The sequence below is a fragment of the Zeugodacus cucurbitae genome, chromosome 3, assembly GCF_028554725.1.
Source record: "Zeugodacus cucurbitae isolate PBARC_wt_2022May chromosome 3, idZeuCucr1.2, whole genome shotgun sequence".
In the NCBI taxonomy this organism is placed as follows: domain Eukaryota; kingdom Metazoa; phylum Arthropoda; class Insecta; order Diptera; family Tephritidae; genus Zeugodacus; species Zeugodacus cucurbitae.
Window position 1 is genome coordinate 56,112,535 of NC_071668.1, and position 24,239 is coordinate 56,136,773.

At 36.3% G+C, this 24,239-nt stretch overlaps 22 non-coding genes and 17 pseudogenes across 22 annotated transcripts; all 39 read right to left on the bottom strand.

Moving 5' to 3' along the window:
• Positions 1-500: 500 nt before the first annotated feature.
• LOC128920838 (5S ribosomal RNA) lies at positions 501-619 on the bottom strand. The gene has a single exon (XR_008470697.1). It is a non-coding gene; the product is annotated as a 5S ribosomal RNA (ribosomal RNA).
• Positions 620-1,092: 473 nt separating this feature from the next.
• LOC128920849 (5S ribosomal RNA) lies at positions 1,093-1,211 on the bottom strand. The gene has a single exon (XR_008470698.1). It is a non-coding gene; the product is annotated as a 5S ribosomal RNA (ribosomal RNA).
• A 501-nt stretch (positions 1,212-1,712) lies between these two features.
• On the bottom strand, positions 1,713-1,831 carry LOC128920710 (5S ribosomal RNA). Its single transcript, XR_008470679.1, has one exon. It is a non-coding gene; the product is annotated as a 5S ribosomal RNA (ribosomal RNA).
• A 497-nt stretch (positions 1,832-2,328) lies between these two features.
• LOC128920818 (5S ribosomal RNA) lies at positions 2,329-2,455 on the bottom strand (annotated as a pseudogene).
• A 499-nt stretch (positions 2,456-2,954) lies between these two features.
• LOC128920860 (5S ribosomal RNA) lies at positions 2,955-3,073 on the bottom strand. Its single transcript, XR_008470699.1, has one exon. It is a non-coding gene; the product is annotated as a 5S ribosomal RNA (ribosomal RNA).
• Positions 3,074-3,548: 475 nt separating this feature from the next.
• LOC128920871 (5S ribosomal RNA) lies at positions 3,549-3,667 on the bottom strand. Its single transcript, XR_008470700.1, has one exon. It is a non-coding gene; the product is annotated as a 5S ribosomal RNA (ribosomal RNA).
• A 474-nt stretch (positions 3,668-4,141) lies between these two features.
• LOC128920819 (5S ribosomal RNA) lies at positions 4,142-4,268 on the bottom strand (annotated as a pseudogene).
• A 499-nt stretch (positions 4,269-4,767) lies between these two features.
• On the bottom strand, positions 4,768-4,886 carry LOC128920882 (5S ribosomal RNA). Its single transcript, XR_008470701.1, has one exon. It is a non-coding gene; the product is annotated as a 5S ribosomal RNA (ribosomal RNA).
• Positions 4,887-5,385: 499 nt separating this feature from the next.
• LOC128920893 (5S ribosomal RNA) lies at positions 5,386-5,504 on the bottom strand. The gene has a single exon (XR_008470702.1). It is a non-coding gene; the product is annotated as a 5S ribosomal RNA (ribosomal RNA).
• Positions 5,505-5,978: 474 nt separating this feature from the next.
• Positions 5,979-6,105, bottom strand: LOC128920820 (5S ribosomal RNA; annotated as a pseudogene).
• A 502-nt stretch (positions 6,106-6,607) lies between these two features.
• LOC128920905 (5S ribosomal RNA) lies at positions 6,608-6,726 on the bottom strand. Its single transcript, XR_008470704.1, has one exon. It is a non-coding gene; the product is annotated as a 5S ribosomal RNA (ribosomal RNA).
• Positions 6,727-7,228: 502 nt separating this feature from the next.
• Positions 7,229-7,347, bottom strand: LOC128920916 (5S ribosomal RNA). Its single transcript, XR_008470705.1, has one exon. It is a non-coding gene; the product is annotated as a 5S ribosomal RNA (ribosomal RNA).
• A 502-nt stretch (positions 7,348-7,849) lies between these two features.
• LOC128920821 (5S ribosomal RNA) lies at positions 7,850-7,976 on the bottom strand (annotated as a pseudogene).
• Positions 7,977-8,480: 504 nt separating this feature from the next.
• On the bottom strand, positions 8,481-8,607 carry LOC128920822 (5S ribosomal RNA; annotated as a pseudogene).
• A 509-nt stretch (positions 8,608-9,116) lies between these two features.
• Positions 9,117-9,243, bottom strand: LOC128920823 (5S ribosomal RNA; annotated as a pseudogene).
• A 504-nt stretch (positions 9,244-9,747) lies between these two features.
• Positions 9,748-9,874, bottom strand: LOC128920824 (5S ribosomal RNA; annotated as a pseudogene).
• A 499-nt stretch (positions 9,875-10,373) lies between these two features.
• LOC128920927 (5S ribosomal RNA) lies at positions 10,374-10,492 on the bottom strand. The gene has a single exon (XR_008470706.1). It is a non-coding gene; the product is annotated as a 5S ribosomal RNA (ribosomal RNA).
• A 475-nt stretch (positions 10,493-10,967) lies between these two features.
• LOC128920938 (5S ribosomal RNA) lies at positions 10,968-11,086 on the bottom strand. The gene has a single exon (XR_008470707.1). It is a non-coding gene; the product is annotated as a 5S ribosomal RNA (ribosomal RNA).
• A 474-nt stretch (positions 11,087-11,560) lies between these two features.
• On the bottom strand, positions 11,561-11,687 carry LOC128920825 (5S ribosomal RNA; annotated as a pseudogene).
• Positions 11,688-12,186: 499 nt separating this feature from the next.
• LOC128920949 (5S ribosomal RNA) lies at positions 12,187-12,305 on the bottom strand. Its single transcript, XR_008470708.1, has one exon. It is a non-coding gene; the product is annotated as a 5S ribosomal RNA (ribosomal RNA).
• A 499-nt stretch (positions 12,306-12,804) lies between these two features.
• Positions 12,805-12,923, bottom strand: LOC128920960 (5S ribosomal RNA). Its single transcript, XR_008470709.1, has one exon. It is a non-coding gene; the product is annotated as a 5S ribosomal RNA (ribosomal RNA).
• Positions 12,924-13,398: 475 nt separating this feature from the next.
• LOC128920826 (5S ribosomal RNA) lies at positions 13,399-13,525 on the bottom strand (annotated as a pseudogene).
• Positions 13,526-14,024: 499 nt separating this feature from the next.
• On the bottom strand, positions 14,025-14,143 carry LOC128920971 (5S ribosomal RNA). The gene has a single exon (XR_008470710.1). It is a non-coding gene; the product is annotated as a 5S ribosomal RNA (ribosomal RNA).
• Positions 14,144-14,642: 499 nt separating this feature from the next.
• Positions 14,643-14,761, bottom strand: LOC128920982 (5S ribosomal RNA). Its single transcript, XR_008470711.1, has one exon. It is a non-coding gene; the product is annotated as a 5S ribosomal RNA (ribosomal RNA).
• Positions 14,762-15,263: 502 nt separating this feature from the next.
• Positions 15,264-15,382, bottom strand: LOC128920993 (5S ribosomal RNA). The gene has a single exon (XR_008470712.1). It is a non-coding gene; the product is annotated as a 5S ribosomal RNA (ribosomal RNA).
• Positions 15,383-15,867: 485 nt separating this feature from the next.
• LOC128920828 (5S ribosomal RNA) lies at positions 15,868-15,994 on the bottom strand (annotated as a pseudogene).
• A 500-nt stretch (positions 15,995-16,494) lies between these two features.
• LOC128920829 (5S ribosomal RNA) lies at positions 16,495-16,621 on the bottom strand (annotated as a pseudogene).
• Positions 16,622-17,093: 472 nt separating this feature from the next.
• Positions 17,094-17,212, bottom strand: LOC128921004 (5S ribosomal RNA). Its single transcript, XR_008470713.1, has one exon. It is a non-coding gene; the product is annotated as a 5S ribosomal RNA (ribosomal RNA).
• Positions 17,213-17,686: 474 nt separating this feature from the next.
• On the bottom strand, positions 17,687-17,813 carry LOC128920830 (5S ribosomal RNA; annotated as a pseudogene).
• A 474-nt stretch (positions 17,814-18,287) lies between these two features.
• Positions 18,288-18,414, bottom strand: LOC128920831 (5S ribosomal RNA; annotated as a pseudogene).
• Positions 18,415-18,886: 472 nt separating this feature from the next.
• On the bottom strand, positions 18,887-19,013 carry LOC128920832 (5S ribosomal RNA; annotated as a pseudogene).
• A 499-nt stretch (positions 19,014-19,512) lies between these two features.
• On the bottom strand, positions 19,513-19,631 carry LOC128921016 (5S ribosomal RNA). Its single transcript, XR_008470715.1, has one exon. It is a non-coding gene; the product is annotated as a 5S ribosomal RNA (ribosomal RNA).
• A 499-nt stretch (positions 19,632-20,130) lies between these two features.
• On the bottom strand, positions 20,131-20,257 carry LOC128920833 (5S ribosomal RNA; annotated as a pseudogene).
• Positions 20,258-20,731: 474 nt separating this feature from the next.
• On the bottom strand, positions 20,732-20,858 carry LOC128920834 (5S ribosomal RNA; annotated as a pseudogene).
• Positions 20,859-21,356: 498 nt separating this feature from the next.
• LOC128921027 (5S ribosomal RNA) lies at positions 21,357-21,475 on the bottom strand. Its single transcript, XR_008470716.1, has one exon. It is a non-coding gene; the product is annotated as a 5S ribosomal RNA (ribosomal RNA).
• Positions 21,476-21,974: 499 nt separating this feature from the next.
• On the bottom strand, positions 21,975-22,093 carry LOC128921038 (5S ribosomal RNA). Its single transcript, XR_008470717.1, has one exon. It is a non-coding gene; the product is annotated as a 5S ribosomal RNA (ribosomal RNA).
• Positions 22,094-22,592: 499 nt separating this feature from the next.
• LOC128921049 (5S ribosomal RNA) lies at positions 22,593-22,711 on the bottom strand. Its single transcript, XR_008470718.1, has one exon. It is a non-coding gene; the product is annotated as a 5S ribosomal RNA (ribosomal RNA).
• Positions 22,712-23,209: 498 nt separating this feature from the next.
• LOC128921060 (5S ribosomal RNA) lies at positions 23,210-23,328 on the bottom strand. The gene has a single exon (XR_008470719.1). It is a non-coding gene; the product is annotated as a 5S ribosomal RNA (ribosomal RNA).
• Positions 23,329-23,830: 502 nt separating this feature from the next.
• Positions 23,831-23,957, bottom strand: LOC128920835 (5S ribosomal RNA; annotated as a pseudogene).
• Positions 23,958-24,239: the final 282 nt, after the last annotated feature.

Sequence of the window (24,239 nt, forward strand, 5' to 3'; positions counted from 1 at the left end):
ATATGGATTTCCTAGAATTCGTTATATGAGTAAACTACTCTTTCACGTAAGTGAGTTTGGGACTATAGCCGGAGTAAAATTTCAGTTTTTATCCGGAGGCAAATTTGCACAGTCTCTTCATCACAGCCATCAGCTGTTCAACAGTTAAGCTCTTATTTCGCTATTTCGCATTTAAAATATATGTATTTCTTTAATTGATATTATCTTTTAAATGTATCTGCAAGTTTGCAGATACAATATCTAATCCTATTTCCCATAATACCGCGCATAAGTGACTCACAAAACGTAGTAGATACTATTTAACACTCCAATGTACTGGCTTATTTTAGATACTTAGATGCTTTTTTTTGCTTACTATCTACCTTCGTATTCCGATACTTGTGCAATGTTGAGTATACTGCCCAAAAAAAATGAGACTTTCTGAAAAAAAAAAAATAAAAAACAACAACAACTAGGAAAGTATTTAAAAACTTTGACAAAAAGGTAAAAAAGTTGTTGGAAGCCAACAACACGCGGTGTTCCCAAGCGGTCCCCCATCTAAGTACTAACCGCGCCCGACGCTGCTTAATTTCGGTGATCGGACGAGAACCGATGTATTCAGCGTGGTATGGTCGTTGGCATATGGATTTCCTAGAATTCGTTATATGAGTAAACTACTCTTTCACGTAAGTGAGTTTGGGACTATAGCCGGAGTAAAATTTCAGTTTTTATCCGGAGGCAAATTTGCACAGTCTCTTCATCACAGCCATCAGCTGTTCAACAGTTAAGCTCTTATTTCGCTATTTCGCATTTAAAATATATGTATTTCTTTAATTGATATTATCTTTTATATGTATCTGCAAGTTTGCAGATACAATATCTAATCCTATTTCTCATAATACCGCGCATAGTGACTCACAAAACGTAGTAGATACTATTTAACACTCTAATGTACTGGCTTATTTTAGATACTTAGATGCTTTTTTTTGCTTACATCTACCTTCGTATTCCGATACTTGTGCAATGAGACTTTCTAAAAAAAAAAAAATAAAAAACAACAACAACTAGGAAAGTATTTAAAAACTTTGACAAAAAGGTAAAAAAGTTGTTGGGAGCCAACAACACGCGGTGTTCCCAAGCGGTCCCCCATCTAAGTACTAACCGCGCCCGACGCTGCTTAATTTCGGTGATCGGACGAGAACCGATGTATTCAGCGTGGTATGGTCGTTGGCATATGGATTTCCTAGAATTCGTTATATGAGTAAACTACTCTTTCACGTAAGTGAGATTGGGACTATAGCCGGAGTAAAATTTCAGTTTTTATCCGGAGGCAAATTTGCACAGTCTCTTCATCACAGCCATCAGCTGTTCAACAGTTAAGCTCTTATTTCGCTATTTCGCATTTAAAATATATGTATTTCTTTAATTGATATTATCTTTTAAATGTATCTGCAAGTTTGCAGATACAATATCTAATCCTATTTCCCATAATACCGCGCATAAGTGACTCACAAAACGTAGTAGATACTATTTAATACCCTAATGTACTGGCTTATTTTAGATACTTAAATACTTTTTTTGCTTACATCTACCTTCGTATTCCGATACTTGTGCAATGTTGTGTATACTGCCCAAAAAAAAAATGAGACTTTCTGAAAAAAAAAAAAATTAAAAACAACAACAACTAGGAAAGTATTTAAAAACTTTGACAAAAAGGTAAAAAAGTTGTTGGGAGCCAACAACACGCGGTGTTCCCAAGCGGTCCCCCATCTAAGAACTAACCGCGCCCGACGCTGCTTAATTTCGGTGATCGGACGAGAACCGATGTATTCAGCGTGGTATGGTCGTTGGCATATGGATTTCCTAGAATTCGTTATATGAGTAAACTACTCTTTCACGTAAGTGAGTTTGGGACTATAGCCGGAGTAAAATTTCAGTTTTTATCCGGAGGCAAATTTGCACAGTCTCTTCATCACAGCCATCAGCTGTTCAACAGTTAAGCTCTTATTTCGCTATTTCGCATTTAAAATATATGTATTTCTTTAATTGATATTATCTTTTATATGTATCTGCAAGTTTGCAGATACAATATCTAATCCTATTTCCCATAATACCGCGCATAAGTGACTCACAAAACGTAGTAGATACTATTTAACACTCCAATGTACTGGCTTATTTTAGATACTTAAATACTTTTTTTGCTTACATCTACCTTCGTATTCCGATACTTGTGCAATAATGTGTATACTGCCCAAAAAAAAAATGAGACTCTGAAAAAAAAAAATAAAAAACAACAACAACTAGGAAAGTATTTAAAAACTTTGACAAAAAGGTAAAAAAGTTGTTGGGAGCCAACAACACGCGGTGTTCCCAAGCGGTCCCCCATCTAAGTACTAACCGCGCCCGCTATCCCGACGCTGCTTAATTTCGGTGATCGGACGAGAACCGATGTATTCAGCGTGGTATGGTCGTTGGCATATGGATTTCCTAGAATTCGTTATATGAGTAAACTACTCTTTCACGTAAGTGAGTTTGGGACTATAGCCGGAGTAAAATTTCAGTTTTTATCCGGAGGCAAATTTGCACAGTCTCTTCATCACAGCCATCAGCTGTTCAACAGTTAAGCTCTTATTTCGCTATTTCGCATTTAAAATATATGTATTTCTTTAATTGATATTATCTTTTATATGTATCTGCAAGTTTGCAGATACAATATCTAATCCTATTTCCCATAATACCGCGCATAAGTGACTCACAAAACGTAGTAGATACTATTTAACACTCCAATGTACTGGCTTATTTTAGATACTTAAATACTTTTTTTGCTTACATCTACCTTCGTATTCCGATACTTGTGCAATGTTGTGTATACTGCCCAAAAAAAAAAATGAGACTTTCTGAAAAAAAAAATAAAAAACCACAACAACTAGGAAAGTATTTAAAAACTTTGACAAAAAGGTAAAAAAGTTGTTGGGAGCCAACAACACGCGGTGTTCCCAAGCGGTCCCCCATCTAAGTACTAACCGCGCCCGACGCTGCTTAATTTCGGTGATCGGACGAGAACCGATGTATTCAGCGTGGTATGGTCGTTGGCATATGGATTTCCTAGAATTCGTTATATGAGTAAACTACTCTTTCACGTAAGTGAGTTTGGGACTATAGCCGGAGTAAAATTTCAGTTTTTATCCGGAGGCAAATTTGCACAGTCTCTTCATCACAGCCATCAGCTGTTCAACAGTTAAGCTCTTATTTCGCTATTTCGCATTTAAAATATATGTATTTCTTTAATTGATATTATCTTTTATATGTATCTGCAAGTTTGCAGATACAATATCTAATCCTATTTCTCATAATACCGCGCATAGTGACTCACAAAACGTAGTAGATACTATTTAACACTCTAATGTACTGGCTTATTTTAGATACTTAGATGCTTTTTTTTGCTTACATCTACCTTCGTATTCCGATACTTGTGCAATGAGACTTTCTGAAAAAAAAAAAAAATAAAAAACAACAACAACTAGGAAAGTATTTAAAAACTTTGACAAAAAGGTAAAAAAGTTGTTGGAAGCCAACAACACGCGGTGTTCCCAAGCGGTCCCCCATCTAAGTACTAACCGCGCCCGACGCTGCTTAATTTCGGTGATCGGACGAGAACCGATGTATTCAGCGTGGTATGGTCGTTGGCATATGGATTTCCTAGAATTCGTTATATGAGTAAACTACTCTTTCACGTAAGTGAGTTTGGGACTATAGCCGGAGTAAAATTTCAGTTTTTATCCGGAGGCAAATTTGCACAGTCTCTTCATCACAGCCATCAGCTGTTCAACAGTTAAGCTCTTATTTCGCTATTTCGCATTTAAAATATATGTATTTCTTTAATTGATATTATCTTTTATATGTATCTGCAAGTTTGCAGATACAATATCTAATCCTATTTCTCATAATACCGCGCATAGTGACTCACAAAACGTAGTAGATACTATTTAACACTCTAATGTACTGGCTTATTTTAGATACTTAGATGCTTTTTTTTGCTTACATCTACCTTCGTATTCCGATACTTGTGCAATGAGACTTTCTAAAAAAAAAAAAAATAAAAAACAACAACAACTAGGAAAGTATTTAAAAACTTTGACAAAAAGGTAAAAAAGTTGTTGGGAGCCAACAACACGCGGTGTTCCCAAGCGGTCCCCCATCTAAGTACTAACCGCGCCCGCTATCCCGACGCTGCTTAATTTCGGTGATCGGACGAGAACCGATGTATTCAGCGTGGTATGGTCGTTGGCATATGGATTTCCTAGAATTCGTTATATGAGTAAACTACTCTTTCACGTAAGTGAGTTTGGGACTATAGCCGGAGTAAAATTTCAGTTTTTATCCGGAGGCAAATTTGCACAGTCTCTTCATCACAGCCATCAGCTGTTCAACAGTTAAGCTCTTATTTCGCTATTTCGCATTTAAAATATATGTATTTCTTTAATTGATATTATCTTTTAAATGTATCTGCAAGTTTGCAGATACAATATCTAATCCTATTTCCCATAATACCGCGCATAAGTGACTCACAAAACGTAGTAGATACTATTTAACACTCCAATGTACTGGCTTATTTTAGATACTTAGATGCTTTTTTTTGCTTACTATCTACCTTCGTATTCCGATACTTGTGCAATGTTGAGTATACTGCCCAAAAAAAATGAGACTTTCTGAAAAAAAAAAATAAAAAACAACAACAACTAGGAAAGTATTTAAAAACTTTGACAAAAAGGTAAAAAAGTTGTTGGAAGCCAACAACACGCGGTGTTCCCAAGCGGTCCCCCATCTAAGTACTAACCGCGCCCGACGCTGCTTAATTTCGGTGATCGGACGAGAACCGATGTATTCAGCGTGGTATGGTCGTTGGCATATGGATTTCCTAGAATTCGTTATATGAGTAAACTACTCTTTCACGTAAGTGAGTTTGGGACTATAGCCGGAGTAAAATTTCAGTTTTTATCCGGAGGCAAATTTGCACAGTCTCTTCATCACAGCCATCAGCTGTTCAACAGTTAAGCTCTTATTTCGCTATTTCGCATTTAAAATATATGTATTTCTTTAATTGATATTATCTTTTATATGTATCTGCAAGTTTGCAGATACAATATCTAATCCTATTTCCCATAATACCGCGCATAAGTGACTCACAAAACGTAGTAGATACTATTTAACACTCCAATGTACTGGCTTATTTTAGATACTTAAATACTTTTTTTGCTTACATCTACCTTCGTATTCCGATACTTGTGCAATAATGTGTATACTGCCCAAAAAAAAAAATGAGACTTTCTGAAAAAAAAAATAAAAAACAACAACAACTAGGAAAGTATTTAAAAACTTTGACAAAAAGGTAAAAAAGTTGTTGGGAGCCAACAACACGCGGTGTTCCCAAGCGGTCCCCCATCTAAGTACTAACCGCGCCCGACGCTGCTTAATTTCGGTGATCGGACGAGAACCGATGTATTCAGCGTGGTATGGTCGTTGGCATATGGATTTCCTAGAATTCGTTATATGAGTAAACTACTCTTTCACGTAAGTGAGTTTGGGACTATAGCCGGAGTAAAATTTCAGTTTTTATCCGGAGGCAAATTTGCACAGTCTCTTCATCACAGCCATCAGCTGTTCAACAGTTAAGCTCTTATTTCGCTATTTCGCATTTAAAATATATGTATTTCTTTAATTGATATTATCTTTTATATGTATCTGCAAGTTTGCAGATACAATATCTAATCCTATTTCTCATAATACCGCGCATAGTGACTCACAAAACGTAGTAGATACTATTTAACACTCTAATGTACTGGCTTATTTTAGATACTTAGATGCTTTTTTTTGCTTACATCTACCTTCGTATTCCGATACTTGTGCAATGAGACTTTCTAAAAAAAAAAAAAATAAAAAACAACAACAACTAGGAAAGTATTTAAAAACTTTGACAAAAAGGTAAAAAAGTTGTTGGGAGCCAACAACACGCGGTGTTCCCAAGCGGTCCCCCATCTAAGTACTAACCGCGCCCGCTATCCCGACGCTGCTTAATTTCGGTGATCGGACGAGAACCGATGTATTCAGCGTGGTATGGTCGTTGGCATATGGATTTCCTAGAATTCGTTATATGAGTAAACTACTCTTTCACGTAAGTGAGATTGGGACTATAGCCGGAGTAAAATTACAGTTTTTATCCGGAGGCAAATTTGCACAGTCTCTTCATCACAGCCATCAGCTGTTCAACAGTTAAGCTCTTATTTCGCTATTTCGCATTTAAAATATATGTATTTCTTTAATTGATATTATCTTTTAAATGTATCTGCAAGTTTGCAGATACAATATCTAATTCTATTTCCCATAATACCGCGCATAAGTGACTCACAAAACGTAGTAGATACTATTTAACACTCTAATGTACTGGCTTATTTTAGATACTTAGATACTTTTTTTTGCTTACTATCTACCTTCGTATTCCGATACTTGTGCAATGTTGTGTATACTGCCCAAAAAAAAAAATGAGACTTTCTGAAAATAAAAAATAAAAAACAACAACAACTAGGAAAGTATTTAAAAACTTTGACAAAAAGGTAAAAAAGTTGCTGGGAGCCAACAACACGCGGTGTTCCCAAGCGGTCCCCCATCTAAGTACTAACCGCGCCCGACGCTGCTTAATTTCGGTGATCGGACGAGAACCGATGTATTCAGCGTGGTATGGTCGTTGGCATATGGATTTCCTAGAATTCGTTATATGAGTAAACTACTCTTTCACGTAAGTGAGATTGGGACTATAGCCGGAGTAAAATTTCAGTTTTTATCCGGAGGCAAATTTGCACAGTCTCTTCATCACAGCCATCAGCTGTTCAACAGTTAAGCTCTTATTTCGCTATTTCGCATTTAAAATATATGTATTTCTTTAATTGATATTATCTTTTAAATGTATCTGCAAGTTTGCAGATACAATATCTAATTCTATTTCCCATAATACCGCGCATAAATGACTCACAAAACGTAGTAGATACTATTTAACACTCTAATGTACTGGCTTATTTTAGATACTTAGATACTTTTTTTTGCTTATTATCTACCTTCGTATTCCGATACTTGTGCAATGTTGTGTATACTGCCCAAAAAAAAAAATGAGACTTTCTGAAAATAAAAAATAAAAAACAACAACAACTAGGAAAGTATTTAAAAACTTTGACAAAAAGGTAAAAAAGTTGCTGGGAGCCAACAACACGCGGTGTTCCCAAGCGGTCCCCCATCTAAGTACTAACCGCGCCCGACGCTGCTTAATTTCGGTGATCGGACGAGAACCGATGTATTCAGCGTGGTATGGTCGTTGGCATATGGATTTCCTAGAATTCGTTATATGAGTAAACTACTCTTTCACGTAAGTGAGATTGGGACTATAGCCGGAGTAAAATTTCAGTTTTTATCCGGAGGCAAATTTGCACAGTCTCTTCATCACAGCCATCAGCTGTTCAACAGTTAAGCTCTTATTTCGCTATTTCGCATTTAAAATATATGTATTTCTTTAATTGATATTATCTTTTAAATGTATCTGCAAGTTTGCAGATACAATATCTAATTCTATTTCCCATAATACCGCGCATAAGTGACTCACAAAACGTAGTAGATACTATTTAACACTCTAATGTACTGGCTTATTTTAGATACTTAGATACTTTTTTTTGCTTACTATCTACCTTCGTATTCCGATACTTGTGCAATGTTGTGTATACTGCCCAAAAAAAAAAATAAGACTTTCTGAAAATAAAAAATAAAAAACAACAACAACTAGGAAAGTATTTAAAAACTTTGACAAAAAGGTAAAAAAGTTGTTGGGAGCCAACAACACGCGGTGTTCCCAAGCGGTCCCCCATCTAAGTACTAACCGCGCCCGCTATCCCGACGCTGCTTAATTTCGGTGATCGGACGAGAACCGATGTATTCAGCGTGGTATGGTCGTTGGCATATGGATTTCCTAGAATTCGTTATATGAGTAAACTACTCTTTCACGTAAGTGAGATTGGGACTATAGCCGGAGTAAAATTTCAGTTTTTATCCGGAGGCAAATTTGCACAGTCTCTTCATCACAGCCATCAGCTGTTCAACAGTTAAGCTCTTATTTCGCTATTTCGCATTTAAAATATATGTATTTCTTTAATTGATATTATCTTTTAAATGTATCTGCAAGTTTGCAGATACAATATCTAATCCTATTTCCCATAATACCGCGCATAAGTGACTCACAAAACGTAGTAGATACTATTTAACACTCTAATGTACTGGCTTATTTTAGATACTTAGATACTTTTTTTTTGCTTACTATCTACCTTCGTATTCCGATACTTGTGCAATGTTGTGTATACTGCCAAAAAAAACAAAATGAGACTTTCTGAAAAAAAAAAATAAAAAACAACAACAACTAGGAAAGTATTTAAAAACTTTGACAAAAAGGTAAAAAAGTTGTTGGGAGCCAACAACACGCGGTGTTCCCAAGCGGTCCCCCATCTAAGTACTAACCGCGCCCGCTATCCCGACGCTGCTTAATTTCGGTGATCGGACGAGAACCGATGTATTCAGCGTGGTATGGTCGTTGGCATATGGATTTCCTAGAATTCGTTATATGAGTAAACTACTCTTTCACGTAAGTGAGATTGGGACTATAGCCGGAGTAAAATTTCAGTTTTTATCCGGAGGCAAATTTGCACAGTCTCTTCATCACAGCCATCAGCTGTTCAACAGTTAAGCTCTTATTTCGCTATTTCGCATTTAAAATATATGTATTTCTTTAATTGATATTATCTTTTAAATGTATCTGCAAGTTTGCAGATACAATATCTAATCCTATTTCTCATAATACCGCGCATAGTGACTCACAAAACGTATTAGATACTGTGTTAAATAGTCTGTACTCTAATGTACTGGCTTATTTTAGATACTTAGATACTTTTTTTTGCTTACTATCTACCTTCGTATTCCGATACTTGTGCAATGTTGTGTATACTGCCAAAAAAAAAAATGAGACTTTCTGAAAATAAAAAATAAAAAACAACAACAACTAGGAAAGTATTTAAAAACTTTGACAAAAAGGTAAAAAAGTTGTTGGGAGCCAACAACACGCGGTGTTCCCAAGCGGTCCCCCATCTAAGTACTAACCGCGCCCGCTATCCCGACGCTGCTTAATTTCGGTGATCGGACGAGAACCGATGTATTCAGCGTGGTATGGTCGTTGGCATATGGATTTCCTAGAATTCGGTATATGAGTAAACTACTCTTTCACGTAAGTGAGATTGGGACTATAGCCGGAGTAAAATTTCAGTTTTTATCCGGAGGCAAATTTGCACAGTCTCTTCATCACAGCCATCAGCTGTTCAACAGTTAAGCTCTTATTTCGCTATTTCGCATTTAAAATATATGTATTTCTTTAATTGATATTATCTTTTAAATGTATCTGCAAGTTTGCAGATACAATATCTAATTCTATTTCCCATAATACCGCGCATAAGTGACTCACAAAACGTAGTAGATACTATTTAACACTCTAATGTACTGGCTTATTTTAGATACTTAGATACTTTTTTTTGCTTACTATCTACCTTCGTATTCCGATACTTGTGCAATGTTGTGTATACTGCCAAAAAAACTAAATGAGACTTTCTGAAAAAAAAAAAAATAAAAAACAACAACAACTAGGAAAGTATTTAAAAACTTTGACAAAAAGGTAAAAAAGTTGTTGGGAGCCAACAACACGCGGTGTTCCCAAGCGGTCCCCCATCTAAGTACTAACCGCGCCCGCTATCCCGACGCTGCTTAATTTCGGTGATCGGACGAGAACCGATGTATTCAGCGTGGTATGGTCGTTGGCATATGGATTTCCTAGAATTCGTTATATGAGTAAACTACTCTTTCACGTAAGTGAGTTTGGGACTATAGCCGGAGTAAAATTTCAGTTTTTATCCGGAGGCAAATTTGCACAGTCTCTTCATCACAGCCATCAGCTGTTCAACAGTTAAGCTCTTATTTCGCTATTTCGCATTTAAAATATATGTATTTCTTTAATTGATATTATCTTTTATATGTATCTGCAAGTTTGCAGATACAATATCTAATCCTATTTCCCATAATACCGCGCATAAGTGACTCACAAAACGTAGTAGATACTATTTAACACTCCAATGTACTGGCTTATTTTAGATACTTAAATACTTTTTTTGCTTACATCTACCTTCGTATTCCGATACTTGTGCAATGTTGTGTATACTGCCCAAAAAAAAAAATGAGACTTTCTGAAAAAAAAAATAAAAAACCACAACAACTAGGAAAGTATTTAAAAACTTTGACAAAAAGGTAAAAAAGTTGTTGGGAGCCAACAACACGCGGTGTTCCCAAGCGGTCCCCCATCTAAGTACTAACCGCGCCCGACGCTGCTTAATTTCGGTGATCGGACGAGAACCGATGTATTCAGCGTGGTATGGTCGTTGGCATATGGATTTCCTAGAATTCGTTATATGAGTAAACTACTCTTTCACGTAAGTGAGTTTGGGACTATAGCCGGAGTAAAATTTCAGTTTTTATCCGGAGGCAAATTTGCACAGTCTCTTCATCACAGCCATCAGCTGTTCAACAGTTAAGCTCTTATTTCGCTATTTCGCATTTAAAATATATGTATTTCTTTAATTGATATTATCTTTTATATGTATCTGCAAGTTTGCAGATACAATATCTAATCCTATTTCTCATAATACCGCGCATAGTGACTCACAAAACGTAGTAGATACTATTTAACACTCTAATGTACTGGCTTATTTTAGATACTTAGATGCTTTTTTTTGCTTACATCTACCTTCGTATTCCGATACTTGTGCAATGAGACTTTCTGAAAAAAAAAAAAAATAAAAAACAACAACAACTAGGAAAGTATTTAAAAACTTTGACAAAAAGGTAAAAAAGTTGTTGGAAGCCAACAACACGCGGTGTTCCCAAGCGGTCCCCCATCTAAGTACTAACCGCGCCCGACGCTGCTTAATTTCGGTGATCGGACGAGAACCGATGTATTCAGCGTGGTATGGTCGTTGGCATATGGATTTCCTAGAATTCGTTATATGAGTAAACTACTCTTTCACGTAAGTGAGTTTGGGACTATAGCCGGAGTAAAATTTCAGTTTTTATCCGGAGGCAAATTTGCACAGTCTCTTCATCACAGCCATCAGCTGTTCAACAGTTAAGCTCTTATTTCGCTATTTCGCATTTAAAATATATGTATTTCTTTAATTGATATTATCTTTTATATGTATCTGCAAGTTTGCAGATACAATATCTAATCCTATTTCTCATAATACCGCGCATAGTGACTCACAAAACGTAGTAGATACTATTTAACACTCTAATGTACTGGCTTATTTTAGATACTTAGATGCTTTTTTTTGCTTACATCTACCTTCGTATTCCGATACTTGTGCAATGAGACTTTCTAAAAAAAAAAAAAATAAAAAACAACAACAACTAGGAAAGTATTTAAAAACTTTGACAAAAAGGTAAAAAAGTTGTTGGGAGCCAACAACACGCGGTGTTCCCAAGCGGTCCCCCATCTAAGTACTAACCGCGCCCGCTATCCCGACGCTGCTTAATTTCGGTGATCGGACGAGAACCGATGTATTCAGCGTGGTATGGTCGTTGGCATATGGATTTCCTAGAATTCGTTATATGAGTAAACTACTCTTTCACGTAAGTGAGTTTGGGACTATAGCCGGAGTAAAATTTCAGTTTTTATCCGGAGGCAAATTTGCACAGTCTCTTCATCACAGCCATCAGCTGTTCAACAGTTAAGCTCTTATTTCGCTATTTCGCATTTAAAATATATGTATTTCTTTAATTGATATTATCTTTTAAATGTATCTGCAAGTTTGCAGATACAATATCTAATCCTATTTCCCATAATACCGCGCATAAGTGACTCACAAAACGTAGTAGATACTATTTAACACTCCAATGTACTGGCTTATTTTAGATACTTAGATGCTTTTTTTTGCTTACTATCTACCTTCGTATTCCGATACTTGTGCAATGTTGAGTATACTGCCCAAAAAAAATGAGACTTTCTGAAAAAAAAAAATAAAAAACAACAACAACTAGGAAAGTATTTAAAAACTTTGACAAAAAGGTAAAAAAGTTGTTGGAAGCCAACAACACGCGGTGTTCCCAAGCGGTCCCCCATCTAAGTACTAACCGCGCCCGACGCTGCTTAATTTCGGTGATCGGACGAGAACCGATGTATTCAGCGTGGTATGGTCGTTGGCATATGGATTTCCTAGAATTCGTTATATGAGTAAACTACTCTTTCACGTAAGTGAGTTTGGGACTATAGCCGGAGTAAAATTTCAGTTTTTATCCGGAGGCAAATTTGCACAGTCTCTTCATCACAGCCATCAGCTGTTCAACAGTTAAGCTCTTATTTCGCTATTTCGCATTTAAAATATATGTATTTCTTTAATTGATATTATCTTTTATATGTATCTGCAAGTTTGCAGATACAATATCTAATCCTATTTCCCATAATACCGCGCATAAGTGACTCACAAAACGTAGTAGATACTATTTAACACTCCAATGTACTGGCTTATTTTAGATACTTAAATACTTTTTTTGCTTACATCTACCTTCGTATTCCGATACTTGTGCAATAATGTGTATACTGCCCAAAAAAAAAAATGAGACTTTCTGAAAAAAAAAATAAAAAACAACAACAACTAGGAAAGTATTTAAAAACTTTGACAAAAAGGTAAAAAAGTTGTTGGGAGCCAACAACACGCGGTGTTCCCAAGCGGTCCCCCATCTAAGTACTAACCGCGCCCGACGCTGCTTAATTTCGGTGATCGGACGAGAACCGATGTATTCAGCGTGGTATGGTCGTTGGCATATGGATTTCCTAGAATTCGTTATATGAGTAAACTACTCTTTCACGTAAGTGAGTTTGGGACTATAGCCGGAGTAAAATTTCAGTTTTTATCCGGAGGCAAATTTGCACAGTCTCTTCATCACAGCCATCAGCTGTTCAACAGTTAAGCTCTTATTTCGCTATTTCGCATTTAAAATATATGTATTTCTTTAATTGATATTATCTTTTATATGTATCTGCAAGTTTGCAGATACAATATCTAATCCTATTTCTCATAATACCGCGCATAGTGACTCACAAAACGTAGTAGATACTATTTAACACTCTAATGTACTGGCTTATTTTAGATACTTAGATGCTTTTTTTTGCTTACATCTACCTTCGTATTCCGATACTTGTGCAATGAGACTTTCTAAAAAAAAAAAAAAATAAAAAACAACAACAACTAGGAAAGTATTTAAAAACTTTGACAAAAAGGTAAAAAAGTTGTTGGGAGCCAACAACACGCGGTGTTCCCAAGCGGTCCCCCATCTAAGTACTAACCGCGCCCGCTATCCCGACGCTGCTTAATTTCGGTGATCGGACGAGAACCGATGTATTCAGCGTGGTATGGTCGTTGGCATATGGATTTCCTAGAATTCGTTATATGAGTAAACTACTCTTTCACGTAAGTGAGTTTGGGACTATAGCCGGAGTAAAATTTCAGTTTTTATCCGGAGGCAAATTTGCACAGTCTCTTCATCACAGCCATCAGCTGTTCAACAGTTAAGCTCTTATTTCGCTATTTCGCATTTAAAATATATGTATTTCTTTAATTGATATTATCTTTTAAATGTATCTGCAAGTTTGCAGATACAATATCTAATCCTATTTCCCATAATACCGCGCATAAGTGACTCACAAAACGTAGTAGATACTATTTAACACTCCAATGTACTGGCTTATTTTAGATACTTAGATGCTTTTTTTTGCTTACTATCTACCTTCGTATTCCGATACTTGTGCAATGTTGAGTATACTGCCCAAAAAAAATGAGACTTTCTGAAAAAAAAAAATAAAAAACAACAACAACTAGGAAAGTATTTAAAAACTTTGACAAAAAGGTAAAAAAGTTGTTGGAAGCCAACAACACGCGGTGTTCCCAAGCGGTCCCCCATCTAAGTACTAACCGCGCCCGACGCTGCTTAATTTCGGTGATCGGACGAGAACCGATGTATTCAGCGTGGTATGGTCGTTGGCATATGGATTTCCTAGAATTCGTTATATGAGTAAACTACTCTTTCACGTAAGTGAGTTTGGGACTATAGCCGGAGTAAAATTTCAGTTTTTATCCGGAGGCAAATTTGCACAGTCTCTTCATCACAGCCATCAGCTGTTCAACAGTTAAGCTCTTATTTCGCTATTTCGCATTTAAAATATATGTATTTCTTTAATTGATATTATCTTTTATATGTATCTGCAAGTTTGCAGATACAATATCTAATCCTATTTCCCATAATACCGCGCATAAGTGACTCACAAAACGTAGTAGATACTATTTAACACTCCAATGTACTGGCTTATTTTAGATACTTAAATACTTTTTTTGCTTACATCTACCTTCGTATTCCGATACTTGTGCAATAATGTGTATACTGCCCAAAAAAAAAAATGAGACTTTCTGAAAAAAAAAATAAAAAACAACAACAACTAGGAAAGTATTTAAAAACTTTGACAAAAAGGTAAAAAAGTTGTTGGGAGCCAACAACACGCGGTGTTCCCAAGCGGTCCCCCATCTAAGTACTAACCGCGCCCGACGCTGCTTAATTTCGGTGATCGGACGAGAACCGATGTATTCAGCGTGGTATGGTCGTTGGCATATGGATTTCCTAGAATTCGTTATATGAGTAAACTACTCTTTCACGTAAGTGAGTTTGGGACTATAGCCGGAGTAAAATTTCAGTTTTTATCCGGAGGCAAATTTGCACAGTCTCTTCATCACAGCCATCAGCTGTTCAACAGTTAAGCTCTTATTTCGCTATTTCGCATTTAAAATATATGTATTTCTTTAATTGATATTATCTTTTAAATGTATCTGCAAGTTTGCAGATACAATATCTAATCCTATTTCTCATAATACCGCGCATAGTGACTCACAAAACGTAGTAGATACTATTTAACACTCTAATGTACTGGCTTATTTTAGATACTTAGATGCTTTTTTTTGCTTACTATCTACCTTCGTATTCCGATACTTGTGCAATGTTGAGTATACTGCCCAAAAAAAATGAGACTTTCTGAAAAAAAAAAAAAAATAAAAAACAACAACAACTAGGAAAGTATTTAAAAACTTTGACAAAAAGGTAAAAAAGTTGTTGGGAGCCAACAACACGCGGTGTTCCCAAGCGGTCCCCCATCTAAGTACTAACCGCGCCCGACGCTGCTTAATTTCGGTGATCGGACGAGAACCGATGTATTCAGCGTGGTATGGTCGTTGGCATATGGATTTCCTAGAATTCGTTATATGAGTAAACTACTCTTTCACGTAAGTGAGTTTGGGACTATAGCCGGAGTAAAATTTCAGTTTTTATCCGGAGGCAAATTTGCACAGTCTCTTCATCACAGCCATCAGCTGTTCAACAGTTAAGCTCTTATTTCGCTATTTCGCATTTAAAATATATGTATTTCTTTAATTGATATTATCTTTTAAATGTATCTGCAAGTTTGCAGATACAATATCTAATCCTATTTCCCATAATACCGCGCATAAGTGACTCACAAAACGTAGTAGATACTATTTAACACTCTAATGTACTGGCTTATTTTAGATACTTAGATACTTTTTTTGCTTACTATCTACCTTCGTATTCCGATACTTGTGCCCAAAAAAAAAATGAGACTTTCTGAAAAAAAAAAAAATAAAAAACAACAACAACTAGGAAAGTATTTAAAAACTTTGACAAAAAGGTAAAAAAGTTGTTGGGAGCCAACAACACGCGGTGTTCCCAAGCGGTCCCCCATCTAAGTACTAACCGCGCCCGCTATCCCGACGCTGCTTAATTTCGGTGATCGGACGAGAACCGATGTATTCAGCGTGGTATGGTCGTTGGCATAGGGATTTCCTAAAATTCGTTATATGAGTAAACTACTCTTTCACGTAAGTGAGATTGGGACTATAGCCGGAGTAAAATTTCAGTTTTTATCCGGAGGCAAATTTGCACAGTCTCTTCATCACAGCCATCAGCTGTTCAACAGTTAAGCTCTTATTTCGCTATTTCGCATTTAAAATATATGTATTTCTTTAATTGATATTATCTTTTAAATGTATCTGCAAGTTTGCAGATACAATATCTAATCCTATTTCCCATAATACCGCGCATAAGTGACTCACAAAACGTAGTAGATACTATTTAACACTCCAATGTACTGGCTTATTTTAGATACTTAGATGCTTTTTTTTGCTTACTATCTACCTTCGTATTCCGATACTTGTGCAATGTTGAGTATACTGCCCAAAAAAAATGAGACTTTCTGAAAAAAAAAAAATAAAAAACAACAACAACTAGGAAAATATTTAAAAACTTTGACAAAAAGGTAAAAAAGTTGTTGGAAGCCAACAACACGCGGTGTTCCCAAGCGGTCCCCCATCTAAGTACTAACCGCGCCCGCTATCCCGACGCTGCTTAATTTCGGTGATCGGACGAGAACCGATGTATTCAGCGTGGTATGGTCGTTGGCATATGGATTTCCTAGAATTCGTTATATGAGTAAACTACTCTTTCACGTAAGTGAGTTTGGGACTATAGCCGGAGTAAAATTTCAGTTTTTATCCGGAGGCAAATTTGCACAGTCTCTTCATCACAGCCATCAGCTGTTCAACAGTTAAGCTCTTATTTCGCTATTTCGCATTTAAAATATATGTATTTCTTTAATTGATATTATCTTTTATATGTATCTGCAAGTTTGCAGATACAATATCTAATCCTATTTCTCATAATACCGCGCATAGTGACTCACAAAACGTAGTAGATACTATTTAACACTCTAATGTACTGGCTTATTTTAGATACTTAGATGCTTTTTTTTGCTTACATCTACCTTCGTATTCCGATACTTGTGCAATGAGACTTTCTGAAAAAAAAAAATAAAAAACAACAACAACTAGGAAAGTATTTAAAAACTTTGACAAAAAGGTAAAAAAGTTGTTGGAAGCCAACAACACGCGGTGTTCCCAAGCGGTCCCCCATCTAAGTACTAACCGCGCCCGACGCTGCTTAATTTCGGTGATCGGACGAGAACCGATGTATTCAGCGTGGTATGGTCGTTGGCATATGGATTTCCTAGAATTCGTTATATGAGTAAACTACTCTTTCACGTAAGTGAGTTTGGGACTATAGCCGGAGTAAAATTTCAGTTTTTATCCGGAGGCAAATTTGCACAGTCTCTTCATCACAGCCATCAGCTGTTCAACAGTTAAGCTCTTATTTCGCTATTTCGCATTTAAAATATATGTATTTCTTTAATTGATATTATCTTTTATATGTATCTGCAAGTTTGCAGATACAATATCTAATCCTATTTCTCATAATACCGCGCATAGTGACTCACAAAACGTAGTAGATACTATTTAACACTCTAATGTACTGGCTTATTTTAGATACTTAGATGCTTTTTTTTGCTTACATCTACCTTCGTATTCCGATACTTGTGCAATGAGACTTTCTAAAAAAAAAAAAAATAAAAAACAACAACAACTAGGAAAGTATTTAAAAACTTTGACAAAAAGGTAAAAAAGTTGTTGGAAGCCAACAACACGCGGTGTTCCCAAGCGGTCCCCCATCTAAGTACTAACCGCGCCCGCTATCCCGACGCTGCTTAATTTCGGTGATCGGACGAGAACCGATGTATTCAGCGTGGTATGGTCGTTGGCATATGGATTTCCTAGAATTCGTTATATGAGTAAACTACTCTTTCACGTAAGTGAGTTTGGGACTATAGCCGGAGTAAAATTTCAGTTTTTATCCGGAGGCAAATTTGCACAGTCTCTTCATCACAGCCATCAGCTGTTCAACAGTTAAGCTCTTATTTCGCTATTTCGCATTTAAAATATATGTATTTCTTTAATTGATATTATCTTTTATATGTATCTGCAAGTTTGCAGATACAATATCTAATCCTATTTCTCATAATACCGCGCATAGTGACTCACAAAACGTAGTAGATACTATTTAACACTCTAATGTACTGGCTTATTTTAGATACTTAGATGCTTTTTTTTGCTTACATCTACCTTCGTATTCCGATACTTGTGCAATGAGACTTTCTAAAAAAAAAAAAAATAAAAAACAACAACAACTAGGAAAGTATTTAAAAACTTTGACAAAAAGGTAAAAAAGTTGTTGGAAGCCAACAACACGCGGTGTTCCCAAGCGGTCCCCCATCTAAGTACTAACCGCGCCCGCTATCCCGACGCTGCTTAATTTCGGTGATCGGACGAGAACCGATGTATTCAGCGTGGTATGGTCGTTGGCATATGGATTTCCTAGAATTCGTTATATGAGTAAACTACTCTTTCACGTAAGTGAGTTTGGGACTATAGCCGGAGTAAAATTTCAGTTTTTATCCGGAGGCAAATTTGCACAGTCTCTTCATCACAGCCATCAGCTGTTCAACAGTTAAGCTCTTATTTCGCTATTTCGCATTTAAAATATATGTATTTCTTTAATTGATATTATCTTTTATATGTATCTGCAAGTTTGCAGATACAATATCTAATCCTATTTCTCATAATACCGCGCATAGTGACTCACAAAACGTAGTAGATACTATTTAACACTCTAATGTACTGGCTTATTTTAGATACTTAGATGCTTTTTTTTGCTTACATCTACCTTCGTATTCCGATACTTGTGCAATGAGACTTTCTGAAAAAAAAAAATAAAAAACAACAACAACTAGGAAAGTATTTAAAAACTTTGACAAAAAGGTAAAAAAGTTGTTGGAAGCCAACAACACGCGGTGTTCCCAAGCGGTCCCCCATCTAAGTACTAACCGCGCCCGCTATCCCGACGCTGCTTAATTTCGGTGATCGGACGAGAACCGATGTATTCAGCGTGGTATGGTCGTTGGCATATGGATTTCCTAGAATTCGTTATATGAGTAAACTACTCTTTCACGTAAGTGAGTTTGGGACTATAGCCGGAGTAAAATTTCAGTTTTTATCCGGAGGCAAATTTGCACAGTCTCTTCATCACAGCCATCAGCTGTTCAACAGTTAAGCTCTTATTTCGCTATTTCGCATTTAAAATATATGTATTTCTTTAATTGATATTATCTTTTAAATGTATCTGCAAGTTTGCAGATACAATATCTAATCCTATTTCCCATAATACCGCGCATAAGTGACTCACAAAACGTAGTAGATACTATTTAACACTCCAATGTACTGGCTTATTTTAGATACTTAGATGCTTTTTTTTGCTTACTATCTACCTTCGTATTCCGATACTTGTGCAATGTTGAGTATACTGCCCAAAAAAAATGAGACTTTCTGAAAAAAAAAAATAAAAAACAACAACAACTAGGAAAGTATTTAAAAACTTTGACAAAAAGGTAAAAAAGTTGTTGGAAGCCAACAACACGCGGTGTTCCCAAGCGGTCCCCCATCTAAGTACTAACCGCGCCCGACGCTGCTTAATTTCGGTGATCGGACGAGAACCGATGTATTCAGCGTGGTATGGTCGTTGGCATATGGATTTCCTAGAATTCGTTATATGAGTAAACTACTCTTTCACGTAAGTGAGTTTGGGACTATAGCCGGAGTAAAATTTCAGTTTTTATCCGGAGGCAAATTTGCACAGTCTCTTCATCACAGCCATCAGCTGTTCAACAGTTAAGCTCTTATTTCGCTATTTCGCATTTAAAATATATGTATTTCTTTAATTGATATTATCTTTTATATGTATCTGCAAGTTTGCAGATACAATATCTAATCCTATTTCCCATAATACCGCGCATAAGTGACTCACAAAACGTAGTAGATACTATTTAACACTCCAATGTACTGGCTTATTTTAGATACTTAAATACTTTTTTTGCTTACATCTACCTTCGTATTCCGATACTTGTGCAATAATGTGTATACTGCCCAAAAAAAAAAATGAGACTTTCTGAAAAAAAAAATAAAAAACAACAACAACTAGGAAAGTATTTAAAAACTTTGACAAAAAGGTAAAAAAGTTGTTGGGAGCCAACAACACGCGGTGTTCCCAAGCGGTCCCCCATCTAAGTACTAACCGCGCCCGCTATCCCGACGCTGCTTAATTTCGGTGATCGGACGAGAACCGATGTATTCAGCGTGGTATGGTCGTTGGCATATGGATTTCCTAGAATTCGTTATATGAGTAAACTACTCTTTCACGTAAGTGAGTTTGGGACTATAGCCGGAGTAAAATTTCAGTTTTTATCCGGAGGCAAATTTGCACAGTCTCTTCATCACAGCCATCAGCTGTTCAACAGTTAAGCTCTTATTTCGCTATTTCGCATTTAAAATATATGTATTTCTTTAATTGATATTATCTTTTATATGTATCTGCAAGTTTGCAGATACAATATCTAATCCTATTTCTCATAATACCGCGCATAGTGACTCACAAAACGTAGTAGATACTATTTAACACTCTAATGTACTGGCTTATTTTAGATACTTAGATGCTTTTTTTTGCTTACATCTACCTTCGTATTCCGATACTTGTGCAATGAGACTTTCTAAAAAAAAAAAAAATAAAAAACAACAACAACTAGGAAAGTATTTAAAAACTTTGACAAAAAGGTAAAAAAGTTGTTGGGAGCCAACAACACGCGGTGTTCCCAAGCGGTCCCCCATCTAAGTACTAACCGCGCCCGCTATCCCGACGCTGCTTAATTTCGGTGATCGGACGAGAACCGATGTATTCAGCGTGGTATGGTCGTTGGCATATGGATTTCCTAGAATTCGTTATATGAGTAAACTACTCTTTCACGTAAGTGAGATTGGGACTATAGCCGGAGTAAAATTTCAGTTTTTATCCGGAGGCAAATTTGCACAGTCTCTTCATCACAGCCATCAGCTGTTCAACAGTTAAGCTCTTATTTCGCTATTTCGCATTTAAAATATATGTATTTCTTTAATTGATATTATCTTTTAAATGTATCTGCAAGTTTGCAGATACAATATCTAATCCTATTTCTCATAATACCGCGCATAGTGACTCACAAAACGTAGTAGATACTATTTAACACTCCAATGTACTGGCTTATTTTAGATACTTAGATGCTTTTTTTTGCTTACATCTACCTTCGTATTCCGATACTTGTGCAATGTTGTGTATACTGCCCAAAAAAAAAATGAGACTTTCTGAAAAAAAAAATAAAAAACAACAACAACTAGGAAAGTATTTAAAAACTTTGACAAAAAGGTAAAAAAGTTGTTGGGAGCCAACAACACGCGGTGTTCCCAAGCGGTCCCCCATCTAAGTACTAACCGCGCCCGACGCTGCTTAATTTCGGTGATCGGACGAGAACCGATGTATTCAGCGTGGTATGGTCGTTGGCATATGGATTTCCTAGAATTCGTTATATGAGTAAACTACTCTTTCACGTAAGTGAGTTTGGGACTATAGCCGGAGTAAAATTTCAGTTTTTATCCGGAGGCAAATTTGCACAGTCTCTTCATCACAGCCATCAGCTGTTCAACAGTTAAGCTCTTATTTCGCTATTTCGCATTTAAAATATATGTATTTCTTTAATTGATATTATCTTTTATATGTATCTGCAAGTTTGCAGATACAATATCTAATCCTATTTCCCATAATACCGCGCATAAGTGACTCACAAAACGTAGTAGATACTATTTAACACTCCAATGTACTGGCTTATTTTAGATACTTAAATACTTTTTTTGCTTACATCTACCTTCGTATTCCGATACTTGTGCAATAATGTGTATACTGCCCAAAAAAAAAAATGAGACTTTCTGAAAAAAAAAATAAAAAACAACAACAACTAGGAAAGTATTTAAAAACTTTGACAAAAAGGTAAAAAAGTTGTTGGGAGCCAACAACACGCGGTGTTCCCAAGCGGTCCCCCATCTAAGTACTAACCGCGCCCGACGCTGCTTAATTTCGGTGATCGGACGAGAACCGATGTATTCAGCGTGGTATGGTCGTTGGCATATGGATTTCCTAGAATTCGTTATATGAGTAAACTACTATTTCACGTAAGTGAGTTTGGGACTATAGCCGGAGTAAAATTTCAGTTTTTATCCGGAGGCAAATTTGCACAGTCTCTTCATCACAGCCATCAGCTGTTCAACAGTTAAGCTCTTATTTCGCTATTTCGCATTTAAAATATATGTATTTCTTTAATTGATATTATCTTTTAAATGTATCTGCAAGTTTGCAGATACAATATCTAATCCTATTTCCCATAATACCGCGCATAAGTGACTCACAAAACGTAGTAGATACTATTTAACACTCTAATGTACTGGCTTATTTTAGATACTTAGATGCTTTTTTTTGCTTACTATCTACCTTCGTATTCCGATACTTGTGCAATGTTGAGTATACTGCCCAAAAAAAATGAGACTTTCTGAAAAAAAAAAATAAAAAACAACAACAACTAGGAAAGTATTTAAAAACTTTGACAAAAAGGTAAAAAAGTTGTTGGAAGCCAACAACACGCGGTGTTCCCAAGCGGTCCCCCATCTAAGTACTAACCGCGCCCGACGCTGCTTAATTTCGGTGATCGGACGAGAACCGATGTATTCAGCGTGGTATGGTCGTTGGCATATGGATTTCCTAGAATTCGTTATATGAGTAAACTACTCTTTCACGTAAGTGAGTTTGGGACTATAGCCGGAGTAAAATTTCAGTTTTTATCCGGAGGCAAATTTGCACAGTCTCTTCATCACAGCCATCAGCTGTTCAACAGTTAAGCTCTTATTTCGCTATTTCGCATTTAAAATATATGTATTTCTTTAATTGATATTATCTTTTATATGTATCTGCAAGTTTGCAGATACAATATCTAATCCTATTTCCCATAATACCGCGCATAAGTGACTCACAAAACGTAGTAGATACTATTTAACACTCCAATGTACTGGCTTATTTTAGATACTTAAATACTTTTTTTGCTTACATCTACCTTCGTATTCCGATACTTGTGCAATGTTGTGTATACTGCCCAAAAAAAAAATGAGACTTTCTGAAAAAAAAAATAAAAAACAACAACAACTAGGAAAGTATTTAAAAACTTTGACAAAAAGGTAAAAAAGTTGTTGGGAGCCAACAACACGCGGTGTTCCCAAGCGGTCCCCCATCTAAGTACTAACCGCGCCCGACGCTGCTTAATTTCGGTGATCGGACGAGAACCGATGTATTCAGCGTGGTATGGTCGTTGGCATATGGATTTCCTAGAATTCGTTATATGAGTAAACTACTCTTTCACGTAAGTGAGTTTGGGACTATAGCCGGAGTAAAATTTCAGTTTTTATCCGGAGGCAAATTTGCACAGTCTCTTCATCACAGCCATCAGCTGTTCAACAGTTAAGCTCTTATTTCGCTATTTCGCATTTAAAATATATGTATTTCTTTAATTGATATTATCTTTTAAATGTATCTGCAAGTTTGCAGATACAATATCTAATCCTATTTCTCATAATACCGCGCATAGTGACTCACAAAACGTAGTAGATACTATTTAACACTCTAATGTACTGGCTTATTTTAGATACTTAGATGCTTTTTTTTGCTTACTATCTACCTTCGTATTCCGATACTTGTGCAATGTTGAGTATACTGCCCAAAAAAAATGAGACTTTCTGAAAAAAAAAAAAAAATAAAAAACAACAACAACTAGGAAAGTATTTAAAAACTTTGACAAAAAGGTAAAAAAGTTGTTGGGAGCCAACAACACGCGGTGTTCCCAAGCGGTCCCCCATCTAAGTACTAACCGCGCCCGCTATCCCGACGCTGCTTAATTTCGGTGATCGGACGAGAACCGATGTATTCAGCGTGGTATGGTCGTTGGCATAGGGATTTCCTAAAATTCGTTATATAAGTAAACTACTCTTTCACGTAAGTGAGATTGGGACTATAGCCGGAGTAAAATTTCAGTTTTTATCCGGAGGCAAATTTGCACAGTCTCTTCATCACAGCCATCAGCTGTTCAACAGTTAAGCTCTTATTTCGCTATTTCGCATTTAAAATATATGTATTTCTTTAATTGATATTATCTTTTAAATGTATCTGCAAGTTTGCAGATACAATATCTAATCCTATTTCCCATAATACCGCGCATAAGTGACTCACAA